Genomic DNA, 23,725 nt, shown 5'->3' with positions numbered 1-23,725 from the left:
TTATTCTTTTTGATGTTGCAGCTCAGCAGCAACTTGCTTTTTGAAGAGAGGCAAGGTCAGAACCAAGTTATTGTTTTTGCCTGAAACTTTGACAGGGACTCCAAGTTCTTCTGTGTGACTCTCGGACGAGAGATGAGAGAGACTTGCAGACGCATTTCTTCCAGGCCACGAAGCAGCTCTTTTATGCTCCCTCCTGCCCTCCCTCCCCCTGGCCATTTCTCTCTCTCTTCTCTTCCTCAAGGACCTAAGTGCACAAGGGCCACTGGGCAGAAGTTCTGTCTCCTCCTGGACTCAGGAGCAGAGAGAGTTCTCTAGATTCACACCTATGTGAGGATTAGGGGGAAGTCGTTAGCTCTCTGATTTGCTCCCCAGACATTGAAGATGCAGATGCAGCCCGGGTGAGAGGGTCCATGCCTGGTGTGTAGCACAGCCACCATCAGTCATGGCCCTAACCTGCAAGCCTACCGTTCACAGGAAAGACACAATTAGTAACTCAGGCCCATCCCAGCAAGCTCAGGCCACACCCAGGGCTTCAGTAGCACCTGCTGCCCAGAAGTGACATTTAAGTGCCAAGGGAGGAAGTATATTGGGACAGAGGGAAGAGCCTATACAGAATTAAGGCCTGGAAGTAAGAGTGTTTTCAAAGATCTAGAAGTGCTTTGATTATGCAAGTGGAAAAGGCTGTTTGAATGGGGAAAACCACTAGAGCTTCTCTGGGCCCAGATCCTGCAGGCTCTTGTTGAGCCACAAGGAGTTTAGGTCCCTCTTCACAGCACAGAGAGCCACCGGTGAGGCCTTTCAGCAAGGAGCCACTTGATCATGGTGCTTCCTGAAGTCTGCTAGAACCTCAGCGTGCCAGCCCTGGAGGTCAGAGAGGACACAGCAGGGACCAGAGAGGTGTCGGGGTGCCGGAAAACTCTGTTCACGCTGGAACAACACTGGTTTCTGTGCCACTGGGCGTAAGCAGAGCAGAGGTGAGATCCTATCTCCACACCTGAGAGCAGCCATCCAGGAGAGGAACTAGCCAAGAACGGGAGGAATGACCATCTCATAAGGGGATGTCCAGGGTTCAGGCTCAGGAGACAAGGAAGGGGTCAGATATGCAGATTGTCTCCATTCTGCCGTTAGCACCTGCTTGCTGGCATTTGAATTTTTACATTCTGTAATCCTTCATCCAGCTATTAAAATTGATAAGTCCTTCATACTGTACCATACTTAAGGGGGTGGAGGATGGGCCATAAGCCACAGGTAGAACATCTAGCACAGAAGCCAAAAGGGCTGGCATGCTATGGCCCAGATTGGGCCTTGTCTTAGTCTTCTTTTCCCCTGCCTCACCTCCATCCTTTTTTCATGTTGCTTTAACAAAACACCTGAGACTGGGAAAGTTATAAACCACAGAAGCTTATTGGCTCATAGCTCTGGTGGAGAGAGCTGCAAGGAGTTTGGAAAGAAGGTCTTGCCTGCTGCTGGCAACAATCCAAGGTCCTCATTTCTTCCCACTCCGGCACCAGCTTGCCAAGTTAGCCCCCAGGTCTCTTTCTCCTGCAAACACGGCCCTGGTCTAGACAGAAGAACTGTATCAGCCAATTACCAGCCCCTGGAAAAGAGCCTCAGCCCGACATGTGGGGACGAAGCCAAGAGTCGTAGTCTGGCCCCTAGACAGAACAGCACAGCCACGCATCCCTTCCACTCTCTGTAAGTACGAAGCCCCGGATGCTCCCAGGTGCTTGGCTCAATCACACTCCCTTTCTAACTGTCTTCCTCCCTCCCACTCCTTGCTTCCTGGGCTGGGCCAAAGCCAACTAGTGCCAGTGCATGGGAACCATCTCTGGGTGATGTGGACTGTCCCTAAAGACCCCTATGCTGGAAGCTTGGTCTTTGTGTGGTGGTGTGGAGGATTTGGAGCTTTTAAGAAGTGGAGCCTTCTTCTGGCCTCCACAGGTACCTTCACATGCTTGCCTATGCGCACGCGCGCACACACACACACACACACACACACACACACACACAAACAACAAAATTAATATATTTCTATTTAATGGGAAAACAGGCTGGGAAGATAGCTCGACCCACTGTAAAGTTCTTGCCAAGATTACATGAGACACTTGGCTCAACCTAATTAACAAAAATTAAAAGTAATTAATTAGCTACATTAAAAATCCTTGCTCAGAGTCAGCTCCTGGGTGTGACTAACCCACCAGGGTGATGTCCCAGAGTCCAAGATCATCCTCACTCTAGTCTCTAGCCTCTTCCCACCAATCTGTCCCCTTGCCCTGATCCTTCCCCCACATATCCCCAGCCCCAATCTACTTCCCAGCCCACCACCCTGCCTGGCGCCTTTGGTGACAATCTTTTACTTATACCTGTCATGGAGGCTCCATCCTCAGAAGGGATTAATGTTGGTCTGGTGGAATTCTAGCAAATACAAAATGTTATTTAAGAGACTAGGCCTGATCTCTTGGGAGAACATTCTCTTGGGAAGATAGCTCAGTCAGAAATTCAGCCAGAATGGAGCTGGCTGCTAGTCAAGTCCTCGGGACCAATCTTGAGATTTGTCCCTTTGTCCTAACTGTGGGGAAACAGCCACCATTGAAGCATCTAGTGATGAGATTCTGATAGAGTCCACACTTACTGTAGAAATGGCTTCTCCCATAGGTCCAGTGACTACTAGCAAAATAGTCATCCATTTGGATATTCGGGTCTACACATTTCTTTCTGCCCTGCCGCTCCCTTTCCCATGAACACACAGCTGCGTGCACATAGCTTTTCAGGCTGTGTCTGTGACCTGAATGGCCACATGAGTCTCAGGACCTTTAACACCAAACTACAGAAACCTCAATTCAGAGTCATTGCCACAGGCACCCGAACCTTCCAGTGAGAGGCCTGAGTCAAGAGTTCCAATAATGGCCTCGGGCCTTGGTCTCACCTTTTCTCTATCACTGCTTCCTTCTGCAGACTCCAATGTGCCTCGTATGGGCCCCAGAAGTCCCAGCCTCACTTCCTGTCAGCCCCAGGGCCACTAGAACATAGAATTCCTTTTCCCTAACTCACCTGACCAAAACAGCCAGCCTGGCTGCGTGGTCCAAGTGGACACATGGCCAGCATTGCAACCAGCACTGAGCTGAAAGGGTGGATCAATAGTTAGCTCATCCTAGGGTTTTCGCAGGTGTGGAGCAGTCCCACGAAAACAAACTGTGAGGACTGAGGTGGGAGCAGGGAGTTCCTCAAGGAAAATGGAGTGATTTGTCCAAGAAGCAAGCTCAGCTAACATACAAGAAACTCCTGTGATGTCCGCCTGCACCCAAGCCCACCATCCAACTCCACACCACCGTGATTGCACCTGCCCTGAACTTCAGTCTCCCCACCTTGGGCATCTTCCAGGGAGCCCTGAATGATTTCAACTTTAAAAGAGAACAGAGCTTCATTGGAGAGACGGTTTGGAGGGCAAAGGTGCTTTCTGCACAGTGTGACCACCTGACTGTGGTCCTCAAAACCCCCAGAGAGATGGAAGTAGGGAACTGACTCCATAAAATTGTCCTCTGACCTCCACATACTCACTGTGGCACACATGTGCCCACTCACCCACACATATCAGACACTCACATAAGCACAAACACACATGAAGCATTAAAATTAATAATAATAATAATAAATACCTCCATGCCACTCACTTCCAGCCCATAAAATCCAAGGTAGAAGAAACTCAATAGCTTCTTGCTCTGAGCCTATTATAACTCACCTGCTCAAGTCTCCTTCCCATCACTCAGTTGACAAGCATCCCAGCGAGGCAATACCGTGTGCTGCTCTTCCAGCACAGCTTCGAGTCTCTCTCCCTGGAGGGCTTCTTTAGCCAGAGTTGCTCCATTTGCTGGGAGTGCTCACCTCTCACTGTCTACTCCCCATACCAGAACCCAGCTCGGCACACTGACTACTTCCTCAGGAGCACTCCATGCCACTGTGGCCATACCGACCACATCTCAGTCCAGCTGGTCCCACGGCTGATGACACTAGCCCATGATGCAGCTCATCTGAGAATGTGAGCTCCTAGGTAAGAGAGGATTGGAAACATTGGAATCATGGATGGGAACACCCTCAGCCCACGAGCCAGTCTCCATAGATCAGGACCCTTTGAACTTCAAGAATCTCAATTTGAACCTCTTGATTGCTGTGGTGGCTTGAATACACTTGGCCCAGGTAGTGGCAGTATTAGGAGATGTGGCCTTGTTGGAGCGGGTGTGGCTTTGTTAGAGGAAGTGAGTCACTGTAGTGGTGGGATTTGAGACCTTCCTCCTAACCATGTGGAAGCCAGTCTTCACCTAATGGCCTTCAGATGAGGATGTAGAACTCTCACCTCCTCCTGCACCATGTCTGCTGGATGCTGCCATGTTCCTGCCTTGATGATAATGAACTGAGCCTCTGAACCTATAAGCCAGCCCCGATTAAATATTGTCCTTATAAGAGTTGTCTTGATCATGGTGTTTGTTCACAGCAGTAAAACCTTAAGACAATTGCAAAGGTGTTTGGATCTGTCAAGAGTATGAACAGAGCTGCCTCTTTGATTATTCTTTCTTCCCCTTCTTCCCCCATCTTATTTCTACCTTTTTTTTTTTGACAAAGAGTTTCATTTGTTCCTGGTGCCAAAACTTCCTTTACAAAGATGAAGAAGGTGGCATCCCCCTTATGTAGACTAGACAGGCCTTGAACTTCCACTGCTCCTAGCTTTGCACTGAGCACTGGGTGACAAGCATGTATCTCCACACCAGCTTGGAAGTGTATTTTCTCTAGTACTGTGGGGCCAAAGTTCAGGGAGGATTCATTTAGCATCATTGGCCACAGATCTTCCTAAGCCAATTACTGCGGGCTGAGGAATAGGGTCACATGGCCACAGCAGGATCAGCCCCACATCAGAACTGCAGGAAGGCCACGAAACAGTGGTGTACTGCTAAAGGACAAGAAAGAAGGAGAAGAAAAGAGCCATTACCAGAGGACCCTCCTGACACCTGAGCCTGACCTGGGGCTGTCATCTCTGGTGGCTTGTGAGCCCTGTTCTGGTTGACATTGCAGACTGAGAACTCCCCAATCAAAGCAACTTTGGTTGTTGGGCTCCTGTGTTCTGGGTACTGCTGTGGAACTCGTTCAGTCTCATGACAGCCCTTAAGGTGAGTGTAATTATGGTCTCTTTCTGTGGATGAGAAAAATGAGGAACATAGGAAGGGTAATTCATGTCTTCAAAGTTCCCAGATAAGAGTTTGAGGAGCCAAGATTCAAGTCCCAGGAGACATTGTCAGTACCTGAGCCTCCCCACTGCACAGTACTGACAGCAGGGACTGCTTGATCAGGCCTGTGTACAGGCAGCCGAGCGGTGGCAGTCTGCCTCCCCATGTGGTTACAACCTTCAACCTGAAGTACCCCTCCCCTCACAAACACACACACACACACAGAGAGAGAAAGAGAGACAGAGAGAGAGAGAGAGAGAGAGAGAGAGAGAGAGAGAGAGAGAGAGAGAGAGAGAGAGAGAGAGAAACAGCCCAGAGCCCTGGCAAACTGGCTAGGACAACTGGCTCTGTCCTCTGCCCCAAGGTAAGACACCCGATACAAATCCAGCCCTCTCCCCTGAGCTGACCTCAGCTCCTCTGTCACCTGGGGTCCTCTACTTCTCAGCACCTCAGCTCCTCACTCAGTCACTGATGAAGCATCTGAAGAGTTGGATCATGAGAAAGAGGCAATGGGCCTATGATCAGGGTGCCTTGCAAAATGGCAGGTGGGGGAGGGGGCCAGATCCCTCCATCTACCTCTCCCACTGGATACAGACTTTACACAAAGCTCGGAATCCCAGCATCCGCATCCTTCAGTGCATCTCTTACTTGTCCCTGAGCAGCTGTGTGACCTTGATGAGCCCTTTCCCAGCCAGAGCCTCTAAGTATCCATGCTACAGCCCTGTGGGGGAGGCAATCCTGGGATCAAGTGTTCCTCACCAACTTTCAGGCCAGCGGTGCCCTGACAAGGATGCTCAGGGGCCGGTCCTGTCCACCTGACTTCCCCAGGAGGTCCTCATCCTGTCCGGTTTTATCTCTCCTTCCTGCCGATCCATCAAAACTTAGCTTTCTGGTCCCCTCAAGTCCTGCCATGTTGGCTCTAAGACATTACTGTATCAGAGGCTGGAGAGAGAGTTCAGCAGTTAAAAGCACAGGCTGCTCTTGCCGAGGACCTGGACTTAATTCTTAGCTTCCACAAGGTGGCTCAAAACCATAGTAACTCCAACCCCAGGGGATTGACACCCCTACTGGTCTCTTCCAGGTACTGCATGTAGATGGTGTACAGACATATACACAGGCAAAACATCTATACATGTTAAATGAGTGAATAAATAAATAAAATTTTAAAACAAAGCAACAAAACAAACAAACAACAAGAACACTGCATAACCCAGATAGACAGCAAGTAACTAAAACTAATGGCTTTTCTCTCTTTCTCCCCCTTCCCAAGAACAAGAGAGAAGGCTGGGGTTGCAGGACTAACAGTTCTGCCCAGGGAACTCTATACAAGGGCCTTGAAACCTTAAAGGCAGCAGAAACTGAGACATCCACATTGGGCTCACCTGTGACAGGGTATTGGCAGTCCCCAGGGAGCACGTGGGCCCCTTATGTGGCAGAGTGGCACAAGGCACATTATTCCTAGCCTGCATCCAATGTCAGTCACGTTGCCTGGTACCCCACCCTGTTCCCGAAAACCAAAGGCGCCCCTTCCAGAGAAAAAAGAAGACAGCCTCTTCATTAATAGCGCTGGCGGCAAGGTAAGGCCGGCCGCCCGCCCCAAGCCCGCGCCCCTAATTATGCCACGCGCCTTTCATCCCCACGCACACACGCGGAAAGTTTATTGTTGTATTTCGGCCTTTCTTCAGTCTCCTCTGCCTTTCATGCGAGGGAAGGGTGCTGAGGGGTCAAAGCTTCCTCCCCCGGCGCCTCTCCCTGCTTCAGTCCTTTAGAAAAACACCCAAAGCCATAATTTGTCTTAGAATTTCTTTTGAAACAGCTACAAGAAAGACTAACGACTGCTCTTTTCCCTCTGTTTCTGATTCCAGCCATCCCTTTATCTGGCTTTCATTAGAGCCTGGGCCGCGCCTCTTTTGTGGGAGAGACTTGAGGGAGCCGAGGCAGTTTCCCGCCGCTGTGATGTTGCTAAAGATTAAAAAGGAGCTTTGAAGCTGCACCAGCGCTGCCTGCGCCCCCTCGGAACAGGACCTCAGAAAGACCCGCGCCATCTGGCAAACCTGACATAAAGACAAAATAAAGTGATTGAAACAGTCTCTTCAAAGCCACAATGGCAGATTTGTTGATTTGGGCGTTATCTTTCATGCGAGGCCCTCAGAAGTCACCAGAACACCTAGATAACCTCAGGCAGGCCTGACTGGAGTGGATAGAGCCTTCCAGGCTGAAGCTTGCCGAGAGAGAGGACTGGCTGGAACTGGTGGGGGCTGAGAGACGGACTGATGGCCACCGGAGGTGGCTTTGGGTCACTCAACAATTGAATGTAGAGGGTTCAATCACTGGGACTCTGCCTCACCTGTGTGTTCCCGTGTTCCCTCAGGAAGAGCACCGGATGCTGGTGGAAGTAGAGCCCCCGTGGGAAGCTGATACGGGGATGCATGTGGAGAGGGCAAGAGATGGAAAGGCCTTACCCTGGTTGCAGCTGACAGCCTGTTAGTGGTGCCATGACACTGTTGTCAGTGACAATCCTGGCTGGGCAGGTGCTTCCAGGCTAGGTCCCACCAGACAATCTCAGCCAACTGAGCCCAGCAAGTTACTACTGACCTCTAATAACACCCACCATGGCTGGAATTTGGCTCACTGTGTGCGTGAGCCTGGGCTCCTTCATTGGAGAAACTGCTGTCATGATCGGACCCTTACATTCTGTTAGGTGGCAGTGTTGAGCCTACAGCTCCCAGTCTTGAACCAAGAATGTTCTGTTGAGCTAATGGGGTGGCTTATACCTGTGAGCCCAGTGCTTCAGGGGTGGAGTTAGAAGAATCAATGGTTCAAGGTCCCTCCCAACTACACAGCAATCTTGGACTACAAAAGACCGGCTCTCAAAAAAAAAAACAAAAAACAAAAAACAAAAAACAACAACAACAACAAAAAGCAAATGAACAAACTGCCTTGGACAGCAGTCTGGAGAGGGCAACACAAACACCAACTGAATAGACTGAGCTTCAGCCCAAGGGCTTAGGGTGACACCCCACATCCCCACCACCCATGCAACTTCTCCTAGTAAGAAGATGCACGGGCTGGAATGGGAAGAAAAGAATGGTAAGGGGGCTCAGCAAGCACTATTAAGGGGCTCAAGTGGAGTGTGGGGAGCAGAACAGCTGGCCCTCCATTCCCGCCACCTGACCACCGTGACTAGTTCAGCTTCGTCTCCACACAAGGCACCCAATTCAACCCCTGCCTTTATTTTAAGGCCTTGCTAACCAAACGCGTGCACAACTTAGAAGGTAGGATGGCTGGAGGCCTCCAACCCTTCCTCCTAATCCCCTTAAACCCGGGGTTCCAATCGGGCTGACGAACCGGATAAGAAATGAATTGCAGTCTGCCGCGTTTCGGCAAAATTGCCAATTCGTGAAATTTGACCACTGCTCCACCTCCAAGGATCTACTGAAGCCCTACTGTGCACATCCACACAAACAAAAGTGATGCCAAGCTGTCCTCAAATTCCAGGCACAGAAAAGACACCCAGAGTTCATCAGCGGGAGGCGTGACAAGCCACTTCTGCTTTCAGGGCAGGGGCAAGGGTCCTATCACACACATGGGCCCTCCAGACAACTTGCCTGCCCCGGACAAATGTACTGCCAGTATCAGCCCTCCCCACTGCCTTGTCTATTTCAGAGGAAGCGCTCATCCCAGGTGGCCCACACCACCCTTCCTTCCTCTCAGAACACAGCTGGCTTGGCATGGGGTGTCGGGAGGGGCTCACAACAGATTTCCTGGCCTGAGATTAGGGTTCTATCTGTTTCCTCCCAGAGTGAGAGGAGAGTCTTCTCCCCTGAGGGGGCTGCAGGGCTGAGTGCACAGGCAGAGGCGGCTCCCAGCCCACCAGTTCCTGCGGGGAACCTTCCAACTCTGTCATTCACCCTCCTTTACTGGTTTCCACACCTTCATTGTCTGATAGACTTCTAGTCATCCTTTAAAACCCATCACTGATGATTCTCCTCTGAAGCCCTTCTGAACCTCCGTTGCCCGTGGCTCACATGTCACATCTCCATCTCTCTTGGGTGCCTCTGAAATAAAGACTATAATATCTTGTTCAGAAAAAGTATGCATGCCTGAAGTCATAAAGGCTTAGACCAGATGCCAGCTTCCCTATCCATCAGCTGTGACATTTGGGCAGGTCACTTTGCCCCTCTGATCCTCATTTGTGAGTGGAAAAAAAAATGTATCCTCCCGGCTTGTTTTGGAGATTCAGTAAGGTAATGTGGGTCAGGGGGATGACACAGTGGGCAAAGACCTCGCAGAGGACCTGGGATCAGTTCCCACCAACTCACATTGTGGCTTATAACTGCCTATCAACTCTGGTTACAGAAGATTGAATGCCCTTTTCTTCAGCAGGCTTCAGTAGGCACTGGGTACCCAGATATACATGTAGATAAAACATTCATACATGTCAATAAAATAAAGTAGTGTATGTGGAAAAAAGCCTTCAATGGTAACTAACACATAGTAGGTCTCAAGGGATATTAACTCCACTCCTTCCTTGATAGAATGTGAATCCCTTAACAACAGGGCCAGGTGCAGTGACGATTTTGGAAGTTTGGTTTAAAAAAAAAAACCACAGAAGTATTATAAGAATATGTTTTCATTTTAATCCCAGGTGTGGGATATGGGGCTGCTTCAGACTGCCCACAGCAGCTGACTATGATTTGCCTCGTGCTCTAGCAGGGGCGTGATTTTACTGGCAGCAGATAGTTTCTGTGACTGTGTAACATATGGAATTCTGGGGACTTCTCAGAGGGTCTATAAATGCTAGGGCCCCGTGGGACAGAGTGGGTTGTTGGTTGGTAACTGTTGGTTGTTGTTACCATGGTTTGTTAAGCCATGGTTGTGAACAAAGAAGAAAAAAGAAATTAGATATCCTGACTGCAAAGATCAAACTTATCCCAAGGAACTCGATGCCCCTAATCAGCAGCAAGTAGTTTAATGATAACATCACCACTTTCCCTTCTGTCTTGTTTTCTCTCCTATCTAGCATTAGGGGGTGAAATGGTAAAAGAAAGGGGAGTGCAGAAGGGTAAAAGAGAAAAGATCCCACAAAATGTCGAACATGGCCTGCACCCAGGTCTTCATTCACTCACGTAGTCACTTCATCAGTGGTCCATCAGCCTGAGCTCCTCCTGAGCGCTGAGCTCTGAGCTCTTAGTCAGAGCTGGGTTACACAGCAGATCTCGGTACAGACTGTGCCCCCCTGCCCAGCCACCCCTTAGCGGTTCCTTTTCATCCCACCCCAGCACCTGCTGTGACTGGCACTGTCCCCACATCCCCATGCTTTCTAAGAAGCTTGGCAAAAGTCTTCCTTTGCACTCCCTGATGGTGTATCTGACCAGAGCAAAGAGAGACAGGATAGACAAGTTGTCTCCAGGGCCTGGGACCAGGACCTGTGTCCCTGCTTTGAAAGATGATGACCTATCTTGGCATCCCACAGAGTATGCTATCCTTTAGGCATCTTTTCTGTGGCTAGCATCTGAGGGTAGATAGATGCCATAGTTTTCTTTGTGGACGCACAGAAGTGTTCACAGCTGAACTTTCCACCCCCTTGGGTGGTCAGCAGACTTCTCCCTGAGCTAAACATACGGTTTTCAGTTTGCATCGCTGTTACAAAATGTCTGAGTGAAAAACCTGGGGCAGGGGTTGGGGTGGACACATTTGTTTTGCTTAGTTTCAGAAGTTTCAATTTATGGTTGGCTCCATGGATTTTTGGCTGAGTAGAGTATCCCAGCAGAAGGCTATAGTGGGCAACTGTGCGTCTAATGGCAGATTGGAGGCAGAGAACAAGAGAAGGACCAGAACAAGGAGCACTCTTCAAAGATTTCTCAGTGATCACTTCCTCCGGCCAGGCTACATCTACCAGTTAGCTATGCACTATTACATGGAATAGCCATTGAGAATATTCTTACAACCCAGACATCTGTCAGCATCAGCAGCAACTGGGGACCAAGCCTTTAACGATAAGTCTTCGGGGAGGACACTTTATAGCCAATCTAAAACAGCATCCTTCAGGAACAGAAGTGTTCATCTCTCTCTTGAGAAGACAGAGAGGGACCACTATCCACTCTTTGAGGCTCTTGATCTGGTTCAGACAATGCTCAATCCACCCCTGGGGAGTATTTAATTGTGATGGAAGAGACAGGCACATCATTCTCAATTTTGAAACCTGATAATCATGGGACTGGGACTGTAGCACAAGAATAGGGTATTTGCCTGGTGTGCAATACCCAGTATAACATTTTAAAGATGAGCCAAAGGTTCTTGCTTTGATTAGACCCAAGGCTGAAATGCTTTTAATTTTAAAAAGAAAAAGAGAAAAAGGAAGGAAGAGAGGGAGGGAGGGAGGGAGGGAGGGAGGGAGGGAGGGAGGGAGGGAGGGAAGGAAGGAAGGAAGGAAGGAAGGAAGGAAGGAAGGAAGGAAGGAAGGAAGGAAGGAAGGAAGGAAGAAAACTCTGATTTGCTGGAAGTGTCCCATTTTCCAGATTAGAGGAAGTTGCAGTCTGACAGCAGACAACAGCTTCATCCTTGCTAGTGCCAACTTGTGGCCTGGTGGGGAAGACATAGCTCCTGACTCTGGCCCAGTCTCTCACTATGGGGTAGAACTGCTCCTATCACAGGAGGACACTCCCTCTGATGATGGAAGTAGCCTGTACTCAGAGATAACTTGACACAGCCAGGTAAACATGTATGGGGGAAAGCAATCCATCCCTCATTCCTCACCTCTCATCCCTCATACTCCGAGAAGCTGGGTGTACATCATCTATGTGAGCTCAGAGAGATACGCCACCCTAATCCACACTGGGACACAGGTGACCCAGGATCACGCTCCTCTTGGGCTCCCGGCCAAGTCCTCTCACTGGAGAATCAAGCCGAGGGAGCTGGCCTGGAGCCCCATCCCTGGCATCTCATGCCAGCCTAGCCAGGGGAGGCTTTCTCACGATCAGGGACATCTGGGCTGGCACGGCTCCCAGAGGCCACCGACATGAAAAGCAAGGGGCTTGGCGGAAACACCATCTGCACATCATAAAGCCGCTGGTGGTTCCCAGGGGCTGCCTCCAGCTGCGCCGGGGCTGCCTGGATACAAGGGAGGAGGGGATGCAGGGTGAGAACTGGATGGCTGGAGTGAAGCAAGAGGGACCTCTCCCACCTGGCGTCCTAGCACATTAACAGTCAAATGCACCAGGCTTGTCTCTCTGTGGCCACCGGGGTCACATAGGGGGGTCCCTGTCCCAGAAGGTGATTTGGTCATGCCAGGCAGTGAGCAGCAGTGGCTAGGCACTCTGTTCTAGATTGCACTTCTTGATCCAATTCCTAAACCGTTCCTGGGATAACTGATTGACGTCTTCAGGGTTCACACGTGGGCTGATGGTGCATCAGATGACTCAGGCTTGCCGTGAGGACTGGAACATTGGTTATTTATTACTCCGTGGAACTTCATTACCAAAGAGGTCACGTGGCTGTGAAGACTTGTTCCTTGCTGTCACCTTTCCCACTCTGAAGCTGCCGGCAAACTGGCTCACAGAGCTCTCATCTGTAACAAGGAATGGGAAGTAGAGAAGAGATGTTGAGGCTGTCTCACTGGACCAGTTGCCCAAAGACCAAGAACACAGCTGATTGGACAGGAGCTTGGACCTGGCTCAAGAGACATTCCCCTATTGGCAGCTGAGCAGAGCCCATCAGGTTTATTGTAGAGAACTCAAATGGGGTCAGAGCACAGATCGTGATGGTTCTATTAGGTCCTGAAAGAGCAGAGAGGCGAGACTGACAGAAAGGTGGATGGTACGAGATCATAAAGAGATGAGAAGGAAAGGTGGCCTCCATTCCTCTTTGGGTTCCCACGTGAATTCTCTGTAGACAAGGCTGTACCTGAGAAATGAGTCTTTGCCAAGAAGCGCAAACCCAAACACATGTCCCTTATATCCACGGCCAATTACACTTACAGAGATGAACTCTTTCACTTCCTTTACATCCCATACACGGCCGAACGACTTCCAAAAGAGAGAACCCCAAGGGAGACTGACTAGCGTGAGGCTCAGAAGCCCAGAACACGCTGTGCAGCTGTGGACAATGGGATTTCTGGAGGGGTAGGGGCGGCTGGCTATAGAAGAGAAAGAGCTGGTGTGTATAGCAAGATCCCACGAGGCCGCTCCTAAAGCGCAGAACAGAGGTGTGTGGTCCTTGGCGCTCATCAAAATCCTGTCACATGTCAACTCTGGGCTCTGCTCGCCCCAGCCTGGCTCTTGCCCCACAAAGTGTTTACTCCTGACAGCTAATAAGAAAGATAAGGGTAATCACATAACCACAGACAACAAAAAGGGTCCCGTGTCTTTGTCAGGGCTCCCATTTGGAAGTCCTGAGACAAGGACCTGAACACAAGTAGTACATTCCCTGGAAAATGGCAACAGAACGTGGGCAGGAGAATGAAGACATGGGACAGAGAGGATCTGGAACCAACAAGGGGTGCTATAGAGTATAGACTCTCTGGGGATGCAGACAGCCTAACCCCACAAAGGATCCAGGAGGCCCAGGGTAGAATATGCATCTCAGAGGAATTCAGGTGCTCCCTCGACAGCCTCTGCCGCTCTTTAATTGAGAGGAATCCCAGGGCCTGGGCTAAGAACTCAGGTTTTCAACCCAAGCACCCTCTCTCTGCAGCTCCCCTGGCTGCTCCCCGGTTGCACACATGGACAGAACAGGCTCCAGCTGCCCGAGGGTGCCCGAGGGCAGAGACCAAGGATGAGCAGCTGGAAATGGAGTCAGCATGAACGCAAACAGAAGGTGTCAAGGGGCCTGGACCGGGCACAATCAGCAGCTGCCACACAGCGCAAAACCTCATCCTATCTGTTCAACCCTGGGCTAATTCATCATTGAGGCCAGAGGATGTGATCGACGTGGGCTGAATTGCTCAGGGAGCAGGATAGGCGAGCAAGATGACGGGAGGATGGGATGGACCAGGTGTGGTCCCGCAAGCCCACCCTGCAACAGGGAGCAGGTGGGCAGCTCCAGAAGAAGACATACAATGGCCACTTGTTAGCCACAGGCTTCTAAGTTAACCGCCGGTGGAAAGACTGAGCTTGATTGACAAGAACACTCGCAGGGCTGGGTCTGTAGCTCAGTGGTGGAGCATTTGTCTAGGATTTGCATTGGGGAAGCCCTGGATTGGAACCCCAGCACAGCAAAAACAAAATCAGATCTCATCAGCCAAACCCTTTGGCTGGCACTTGTCTTTACCAGAATTAGAAGGCATTGTCAGTGACTCTCAACCTTCCTAACACTGCAACCTTTAATACAGTCCCTTGTTGGGAGCCGCCCCCACATTCGCCGTCACAAGATGGCGCTGACATCCTGTGTTCTAAGTAGTAAACAAATAATCTGCGCATGTGCCAAGGGTATTTTACGACTACTTGTACTCTGCCTTTCCCGTGAACGTCAGCTCGGCCATGGGCTGCAGCCAATCAGAGAGTGATGCGTCCTAGGCGAAATATAACTCTCCTAAATAGGGAAGGGGTTTCGGTTTCATTATTAAAGGGGCTTTCGCTTTTGGGGCTGGGGGTTTACGCTCCTAGCTCCTGAAGATGTAAGCAATAAAGTTTTGCCGCAGAAGATTCTGGTCTGTTGTGTTCTTCCTGGCCGGGCGTAAGAACGCTATTAAAAGTCCCTCATGTTGTGGTGACCGTCAGTCTTATTTTTGTTGCCTCTTTATAACTGTGATTTTGCTACTGTTATGAATCATAATGTAAATATCACTGTTTGCCGATGTAGATTCATGCATGCATGGGCGTGTGCATGTGCATGCATGTGTGTGTGCATATGTGTGCACATGTGTAACTGGTAGTTGAGCCATGTTTCATATGTGCTAGTCAAGTGTCCTCTCTACTGAACTCTCTACCAGACTCTCTTTTTTTTTACCTTTTTAAAGAGATTTTATCATTTATTTTTGTTATGCAGTGTGTGGGGATGAATGTGTGTGTGAGTCCAGTTGCCCACAGAGACTAGAAGATCAGATTCCCTGAAGGGCTACAGATGATTGTGAACTATCCAACATGGATGCCAGGAAGTGAGCTACCATCCTCTGCAAGAGCAGCAAGCATTCTTGCTTGCCATCTCGCCAGCCCCTTCCTTTTTTGAGGGGGAGGGTACTTTTTGGATTTTTAAAACAAGGTCTCACTCTGTAACTCTGGCTGGCCTGGAACTCACTTTGTATCCCAGGCTGGCTTTGAACTCACAAAGATTCCTCCACCTTTCTCTCCCAGGTGCTGGGATTAAAGGCATACACCAGCATACCTGGCTACTTTCTATTTTGAGACAAGGTCTTACTACATTGCTCAGTCTGGCCTTGAAGTCACTCTGTAGCCTGTCTGGCCTTGAATTTCCTGCCCCAGCCTCCCTGGTACTGTGCCACCAACCCTCGTTAAACTGTCAATCATTTTGAACAAGGGATGTGTGCTTCTGTTTGGCACTGGCTTCCAGTGATGTGCTGCCTGAGACTGTTCCAAAAGACATCTGAGCAGAGAAGTAGCTTCCGTTGTCCCTGTTCTCAGCACTCCTGAGATGAGGGGCTGTGTGTCTCAGTCCCACTGTAGGCTCTGGTTATGGGTCATGCTGGGCTCTCTAGGCAGAAGATGCACTTAGTGAACCCCAGGTGAAAGAATGAAAGATGTACATATGTGTGCACAGGTGCACATGGGGGTGGCACACCTGTGTCAGGCAATACTCAGCCATTGCAAAGGATGAGAGTCCAGTTCAAAGGGGCCAAACTTAGAAGAGGAATCTATGGGTTCGCTGGATTGAGAAGATTAAGAGGTGTATAAGCTTCAGGTTGGGTTTGATCCAAGGTCTCTTGCCTCTGTTTTCCAACGTGACTCTTCCGAAGGACCACCTCCTCTGGAGCCTCGGAGCCTCAGGCTAACATACAGTCAGCTTAGTCATTGCAAGACAAAGTGGCTAATGGAAAGCTCCCACCAAGGCCAGCCTCAGTGCCCATTTCTGTACCAGTAACTAAGCCAGAGGCTGTAAGGGTCTCATGGTTACTCCTGGACCAGTCAGTCCTAGGCTGTCTTGCTGTGCCTACTGACTGGCTGTGGGCAGAAGACACAATTCTGCTCTTAGAGGAGAAGACAGTCCTGGATGAGCAGAATGCCAGGGTCGGGTGGAACGGCTAGAGTAGAGAGTAGAATGGACAAACTGATACATGCCAAGTATCTAAAGCAGGGACCAGAAAAACAGATACAGCGCAGGCAGCTGGAGCACAGGCTGCACTGCAGTGTGCTGTTTAAAAAAACAAAGGCCGGGCGTGGTGGCACACGCCTTTAATCCCAGCACTCGGGAGGCAGAGGCAGGCGGATTTCTGAGTTCGAGGCCAGCCTGGTCTACAAAAGTGAGTTCCAGGACAGCCAGGGCTATACAGAGAAACCCTGTCTCGAAAAAAAACAAAAAACAAAAAAACAAAAACAAAAACAAAAACCAAACCAAAACAAAACAAAGAAAGAAGCCTAGAGGTGGTGGAACACACTGTTGATCCCAGCACTCGGGAGACAGAGGCAGGCAGGCAGATCTCTCTGAGTTCAAGGCCAGCCTGATCTACAGAGTGAGTTCCAGGATAGCCAGGATTACACAGAGAAACTCTATATTGAAACAACAGTAAATAAATGAATGAAAGACAGGAAGGAAGGAAGGAAGGAAGGAAGGGAGGGAGGGAGGGAGGAAAGGAAAGGAAAGGAAAGGAAAGGAAAGGAAAGGAAAGGAAAGGAAAGGAAAGGAAAGGAAAGGAAAGGAAAGGAAAGGAAAGGAAAGGAAAGGAAAGGAAAGGAAAGGAAAGGAAGAAAGGAGGGAGGAAGGAAGCCCAGTGGTAGATCACTTGCTTAGCATTTTAGGCCTAGGTAACCACTGCCTTTCTGATACTACCATAGCCATTTTGAATACAACTTCCATTTTGAACAGGGGGGTCAATAAAATTTAAATTCCCAAGACCTCCCTGGGTAACTGACACCCTGCTTTGCAGAAGGAGATGTGTACATGGGTGACTGACACCCTGCTTTGCAGAAGGAGACTTGTACATGGGTAACTGACATCCTGGTTGGCAAGTTGAGACAGGAGTGCTAGGCAAGTCACCCCACCACAACCAATGGGATCAGGATATGTGTACCACAAAGACATTTTCCTAAAGAAGTCCCCTATCCCTAAATCCTGACTGAGGGGTGGGGGGGGATAACTTGGCACAGATGTTTGTGGATTTCAGGCTTAAAAGCTCTGTAGCATTCTGGCTTGAAGTCGGTGTCTCAGCTCCCGAGTCTGACCTGTGGCCCTGACTGATCAGTCCCTAGGTGTGTGTTCAATACACGATCCTTGTTTGACTGAGATCAGTGTCTGTGTAGAAGCAATTCCTAGACCCCTACAATATAGGCCTAGTTTCCATGCCTAGCTCTGCAGAAATTAAATAAGATGAAGAAAACTAAAGCAGAATAAGACAAGACCATCCAACGCTGAGAAGCCAGAAGAGGACACACTTAAGCAGGTTTCAAGCGTTCCTTCCTAAGACAGTAAAAGATGAGAAGGAGCCAGAGTTATAGAATAGGAAAGCAGCACTCCAGAGTCTGGCACAGCATAAAGGCTTCCTTCCCCTGTGGTCAAGGGTGGGTTACTCAAGAGACTAAGATTAGACAGAGTAGGGCTAATCACAGATGAGAAGCAAAGTAGATTATGACATGAGAAGGGAGGGAGGGAGGGAGGGAGGGAGAGAGAGAGAGAGAGAGACTCATCATGTAGCCCAGCCTGGCTTTGAATTTTTGATTCTCTAGTCTCTATCATCCAAATTGTGTGCATTTTAGATTTTCCTTGATTGATTTAGTTATTTAGACTTTGTATTGGTGATTTTCGAATTGCTGGGACCATAGTATTGGAAAGAAACAACTTAAGGGAGGAGTTATTTTAGTTCATGGTTTCACAGGGTCCATAGCAGTGGGAAAAGCATAGCAATGGGAATCCTTGATGGACAGTATTCTCTTCATGGCAGAATTGTGTGTTTGCACCACTACACCTAGTTGCCATCTTTTTTTCAAATAATCAGAAGCATTTTAAAATAAATGCAAAGGTCCTTTGGCTTTTCTCCATCTTTCCTTGAGCTCTTGAGTCAAACCAAAGGGCATCTGAGTTTGTCTGTCCTTCAGAGTTTCCCTTTGCACGTCCAGTTGTTTGGACTTTACAGAAGGAGTCTCCTCTTGTTCAAGAAAATAGAGTCTAGGAGTGACCAATACTCCAGAGTGTTACTTCCCAAACTTTAATACCTGTGTGTGCATTGCTAGGGGATCTTGTTGAAAATATGATTCCAGTTCCACAACTCTGAAGTGGTCCCTGTTACTGCACAGTTCTCTGGGGGTGCCGATGGACTTGTCCATGGACCCCACTTTGAGAAGCCAACCTCTAGACTAGTCCATAAAGGAGCATTATGGATATAGTGCCAAGATAGGAAGAGGAGTATCGCTATCAAATTCTAGTGTGGGAAACCAGTTGGAAAGTCTCTGGAATGACATATTCCAAAATATTACAGAACGTGGTAAGATCCTGCGCAATGTAAATGTTCTCCCTCAGTCTTGACTGGATTTTCAAGTCTATGAGGACCATGTACTGCTTAGGGGTGAAGTTTAAATCTGCTACAGGTTGAATCAGAACTGGCCCCCAGCTCATGTTTTGAATGACTGTTCCTCAGCTGGTAGAATTCTTTTGGGAGGACATGGAAATCTTTAGGAGGTAAGGACTGGCTAGGGGAAGGTGGTCATTGGGGGTGGGGCTTTGAAGGCTTCTCTCTCTCTCTCTCTCTCTGTCATGAAGAGAATACTGTCCATCAAGGATTCCCATTGCTATGCTTTTCCCGCTACTATGGACCCTGTGAAACCATGAACCAAAATAACTCCTCCCTTAAGTTGCTTCTTTCCAATACTATGGTCCCAGCAATTCGAAAATCACCAATACAAAGTCTAAATAACTAAATCAATCAAGGAAAACCTAAAATACACACAATTTTCTTTTTTGAGATAGAGTCACATGCAGCCCAAGCGGGTCTCGATCCTGCTGTGTGATCAAGGACAAACTTAAATGCCTGCTTGTCTTTCCTATGCCTCTTGCATGCTAGGATTACAGGCATGTGTCACTGCGCCTAGTTTACAGATTTCTTAAATAAAACTTTTTTTTTGGAGACTGATAATGACCAGAAACACTTTCTCACAAGCACTAAAGCTTGAAAACCTCCACCTGGCCCTCCTCCTGCGGTGGAGATGGTCATGTTGAGACCCAGAGAGGAAAGACACACATCCAAACTTCACAGCTGGTTTGAGCAAAGCCAGAACTCTGACATCAGTAAGAGCATCCCAGTCTAAGCCCGGAGCCACATCTGGCTACCTGCCAAGCACTTGCTGTAAAGGTTTTGGATCTGTCCTCAGAGGAGAACTCAAAGGCACGCCATCAGCACATAAGTCTGCACCTGCAAGAGCATTTCTGAGCTGCTGACCATCTGTCCCTATGCAGGGCTCCTCAACAATGCCCAGACATCTCCAAGGGCCATTCTTTTTGGGTTTTCCCACTTTACACAATGAAGTTCATTCTGTTACCACCCAGGAGACACGGCTAGGAATGGAAACTCCCAGCACTTAGAGCTCTTCGCTTGCCTTCCTGCTAAAAGAGCAAGCTTTAAAGAGTAAGGCGAACAAAGGTGATGTTTATGTTCACCTGAGTCACCTACCTGTGTACGCAAAAACTTAAGAGGGCCCCAGAGGATCTCCCAGAACCAGGCCAAGGAGTTTAGCCCCCGCTACAGGAAATAGAGGTCACAGTCTACTCCAGGATCAGGTGGCCAGGCCATCAGATGTGGCCTGAAGTGTATCCTCTCTTCACGGAAGCACTAGGGTTAAAGTGTCTCAGACCACTGAACAGCAGTCCTTCCTCAGGAGCAGGGCTCAGAGGGCAGAGGCTGAGCTGGGCAGATTATCTGGGAACGCCACTCCCCCCAGTGGCCACCTGCACAGCGCCTAGCTCCTCCAAAGGCTCCTTACAAAAACAGGAACTCATCTCTGGTTACCCAGACAAGATCCCCACCCAGGCAAGGAAGGGGCTGGAGGGGTTCATAATCCTAACACGGGGAGGCTCATTTATTCATTCGGCTTTTCAACAAAAATGGTTTGTTTTCAACCCAGTTCTATGGAAGGGGTGGGGTACCTGTCCTGAGGGTCCCCATCCTCAGGATGTTGAAAGTCCAAGGGAGCAGAAGCAAGTAAGCAGGCCAATGTAGGGGGCGGGGGGGGGGTGCTTTAGGGGAGGGGAAGGGTCATCACCTCCTCTCCTCACACTGGGAAGTTCAAGGCCCTGGAGCCCAGATGTGGATCTGGATTTGACTGAGACAGGAATAGTGGGACAGCATTGATGCTGCCTGAATCACGTTTTTTAAAGGGACCACAAATATTTAAAACGTCATGTTAGAAGTGACATTTTCCAAGCACTTTCTATATATTAGTCAATGCCCTTGGCACACTGGTCTCAGGTTCTTCCATCCTTATATCCATCATTAGGAAAAGTGTCGACTCAGGACACCCAAGACCAAGTTCTCCCCACAAATGAAATTTATTGGCCCCTGAGGGACAAAGGGCAGGGAAAAAAGAGAGAAAGACAGGAGATGGAGGACTAGGAAGGGGGGGGCAGAGATAGTTGTCCCAGAGAGGGACAAAGGACTGCTTCTGGATAGAGAGGAGACAGACATGGCCCATAGGAAAATAGCAGTTTATAAAAATAAAGGAGGAATCCCCATGTTAGGATGAGGTGTTTAATTTCAATTGGGCATGTTAATTAGGTGAGCCAAAGGGAGCTTTTGATTGCTGGACTTCAATACTTTGATAACTGGACCTTGGTAGTCAGTCTCGGGAAGAGGAATTGGCCAAATAAGGGAATAGACCTTGGTAGCCAGCTTTGGGAATTGAACTGAAAATTTTTAGCAAGGCAAAGGAAATCAGGGAGAAGGGCAAAGCTTGCCAGATCCATGCCTGCCATGCTCTGGACAGAACCCCTTTACCCATCATATTGTTGTACCAAGTCTGACTGAAGGAGACAGAGAGGGCCTGAATGAGAGAGCCCCTTGGGATGTGCTCAACGTCACAAAACTGGTAAGTATGAACCCTGGCCTTGGGACAGCTGTCTCTCCCCAGAACTACTGTAGGGTTTCCCTGGCTTGGGACTCAATGCTAACTCTCACCAACTAGTCAGCTAACCAATAACTGCTGGTCAGTACTTTTTCCCAGTGCTGGGATGAAGCTCGGAGGTTTGTCCATTCTGGACACCACTCTATTACAGAACTACAGCCCAGCCCTGTTTGTCACAGTCACAACAAGGTATTCTCAATACAAAGAAGACCTGTAGTCAGTCCCATCTAGATGTCTTTCACGAGGTACTGCCTATACTGTGCCCAGCCCCACCCTCCTCAAGATGGACATAGGTACTGTCCTCCTGTGTTGTGTGACAAACTTTTCCTAGGGAAGATATAACACATACATCTACTCACCCTAGATAGGAAGCCCACAACAGATCAAAATATGGATACCACAAAAGTCTAACTTGGGGACCTAATTAGTTTAATTGGGGTTAACAACAGGAATATGGATGAAGAGTTACTACAGGTGCAGAAATGACTCAAAGACAGATGCATCACCAAAGCCCACTCCAGCATGTGACAGCTCACAAAGCTGGGAATCTGGAGCATAGCTTGCAGGCAGCTCAACAGGTTGGAGGGTCTCCTTTGTTACTAATCTTAACCCAGGCTCCTTGGCTGGTTTCTGTTTCTTCTGAGCAGCCTTGTCTGATGTCAGAGTCTTCTGTGTAGCTTGATTTGTCTGAATCTTTTTTCGCAGCTTGGCCTTCTTCTGTTTGGGCAGAACTCTCATCTTTTATTGCTTACTCTGGTAGGGAGGAGCCTAGTGAATTTAGTCAGTTTCAGGGACTTCCTGAAGCTATGCTGAGATGTTTACCTTTGTGTTTTAAGAGTTTCCCTGGAGGATAGACTGTTTCAATTTTGGAGGCCACTGTTAAACAATACTCTGGAGTTGCTGCAAGGTCACTAAGTCAGCCTCTGGGTTAACTTTCAGAACACAGCAGATGCCAAAGAGTCAAGGCAGTGACTAGGAATCTGGCCAGCTCAGATCACTGGGGTAAAGAAGGCAACCCTCTGCTTCCAATGATGGATCCCAGAGGCCAGCCATCTCCAAGGAAGCAGCCAAGGCAAGAGATGAAAGCTGAGATCAGGGCATTAATAAAAGCCCAGAGCCAGCCTGAGCCTCTCCCAGAGCTGAACCCTTGCTCTTCTGTGAGATAGTTCTCCATCTCCACTCTCTCCAGGAAACTTCCCTTTCAAGCAGATTAGGGTCACAGATATACCATTAGATGTCACAAAATCTGACTTTCTGACATCACAGAACTATTCCAGGGAGGAAACAGTCACCTTCTAACACAGGTCCTTCTAACATTGTCCTTGTCGACAGGACCTACAAAAGTCTGAATAGCAGCCACACCTTCTGCTCCTTACACTACTTTCCACTGCTGTTTAGCAGGTGTACACTGGCAATATGTATCCTCTTCCTGGTCTTAATGGAGGCTGACTCTATTGCAAACATGTAGAACCCAAGGTGGACCTGTCTATAAAGAGCCACGTGGCATATAGGTTAAAAAGTAGAACTTGGGGGAAAGGTAGGCATGACTCAAGTCTCAGGCCAGCAAGTCATGTGACCTGGGATAAGTCACCTGACTTACCAGGCCTCAGTGTCTCCACCTATTAAATAGAGATGAACTATCATTCCTTCTGCCAAGTCAGAATAAGGATAGGAAACAATCTTGTGTGCAACAATTCAGTACGTCCATGTTCTTTTAATTTGTTTTGCAAATGCAGAGCAAGCATGGAGCGTCCCCACTGGACATATTACTTTAACTGCCTACTACATAGCAAACTTATACCAAACTCATATCCTACTATATCCCAAACTTAGCGGCTCAAGTAAATATAAGTTTCTTTGAGTCTGGAGTCTGGACGCAGCTAGGCTGGGTTCTTTGCATATGTGTCTGTCCAAGACTATGATTGAGGTATTGGCCAGGGCTTAGGTCTTATCTGAATGTCCCAAGCAGAAAAAAAAATCAATTTGACGCACAAATGGCATGTGCCAGGTACAGGATTTGAGCTAGGAATTTAAAAGTGGATGACTTGGAGTTCTTACAGAAAAGTTTTGTAAGCAGAGACTTCTGCTGCATGCTCTTAGTTTCCTCAACAGCTGTTGGAGGGTCATTCTTAAAGGCAGAAGCTACTAACCCTGAAATATAAATGAAGCAAGCAGGTCCTCTTTCTCCATCACAGGGCATACAGGGGTGAGGGCAGAGGAGAGAGAGCGAGACCGCTAAGAAGCATTGGGAGAGTGAGTAGTGGTTGACTTGCCCCATATGTTCCAAGA

At 48.8% G+C, this 23,725-nt stretch overlaps 1 long non-coding RNA gene across 2 annotated transcripts; it reads left to right on the top strand.

The window, feature by feature from the left end:
- The first annotated feature begins 673 nt into the window (after positions 1-673).
- Gm34751 lies at positions 674-8,043 on the top strand. 2 transcript variants are annotated; one of them, XR_879055.3, is made up of 4 exons: positions 674-1,695; positions 3,167-4,048; positions 5,065-5,159; positions 7,082-8,043. It is a non-coding gene; the product is annotated as a predicted gene, 34751 (long non-coding RNA). The 2 variants fall into 2 exon arrangements; XR_879056.3 differs by lacking the exons at positions 5,065-5,159; positions 7,082-8,043 and having other exon boundaries at positions 674-974; positions 1,512-1,695; positions 3,167-4,207.
- Positions 8,044-23,725: the final 15,682 nt, after the last annotated feature.

This window comes from Mus musculus, chromosome 8, assembly GCF_000001635.26.
Source record: "Mus musculus strain C57BL/6J chromosome 8, GRCm38.p6 C57BL/6J".
In the NCBI taxonomy this organism is placed as follows: domain Eukaryota; kingdom Metazoa; phylum Chordata; class Mammalia; order Rodentia; family Muridae; genus Mus; species Mus musculus.
Note: the sequence above shows the minus strand (reverse complement) of the source record. Positions and strands in the feature narration are given on the sequence as shown.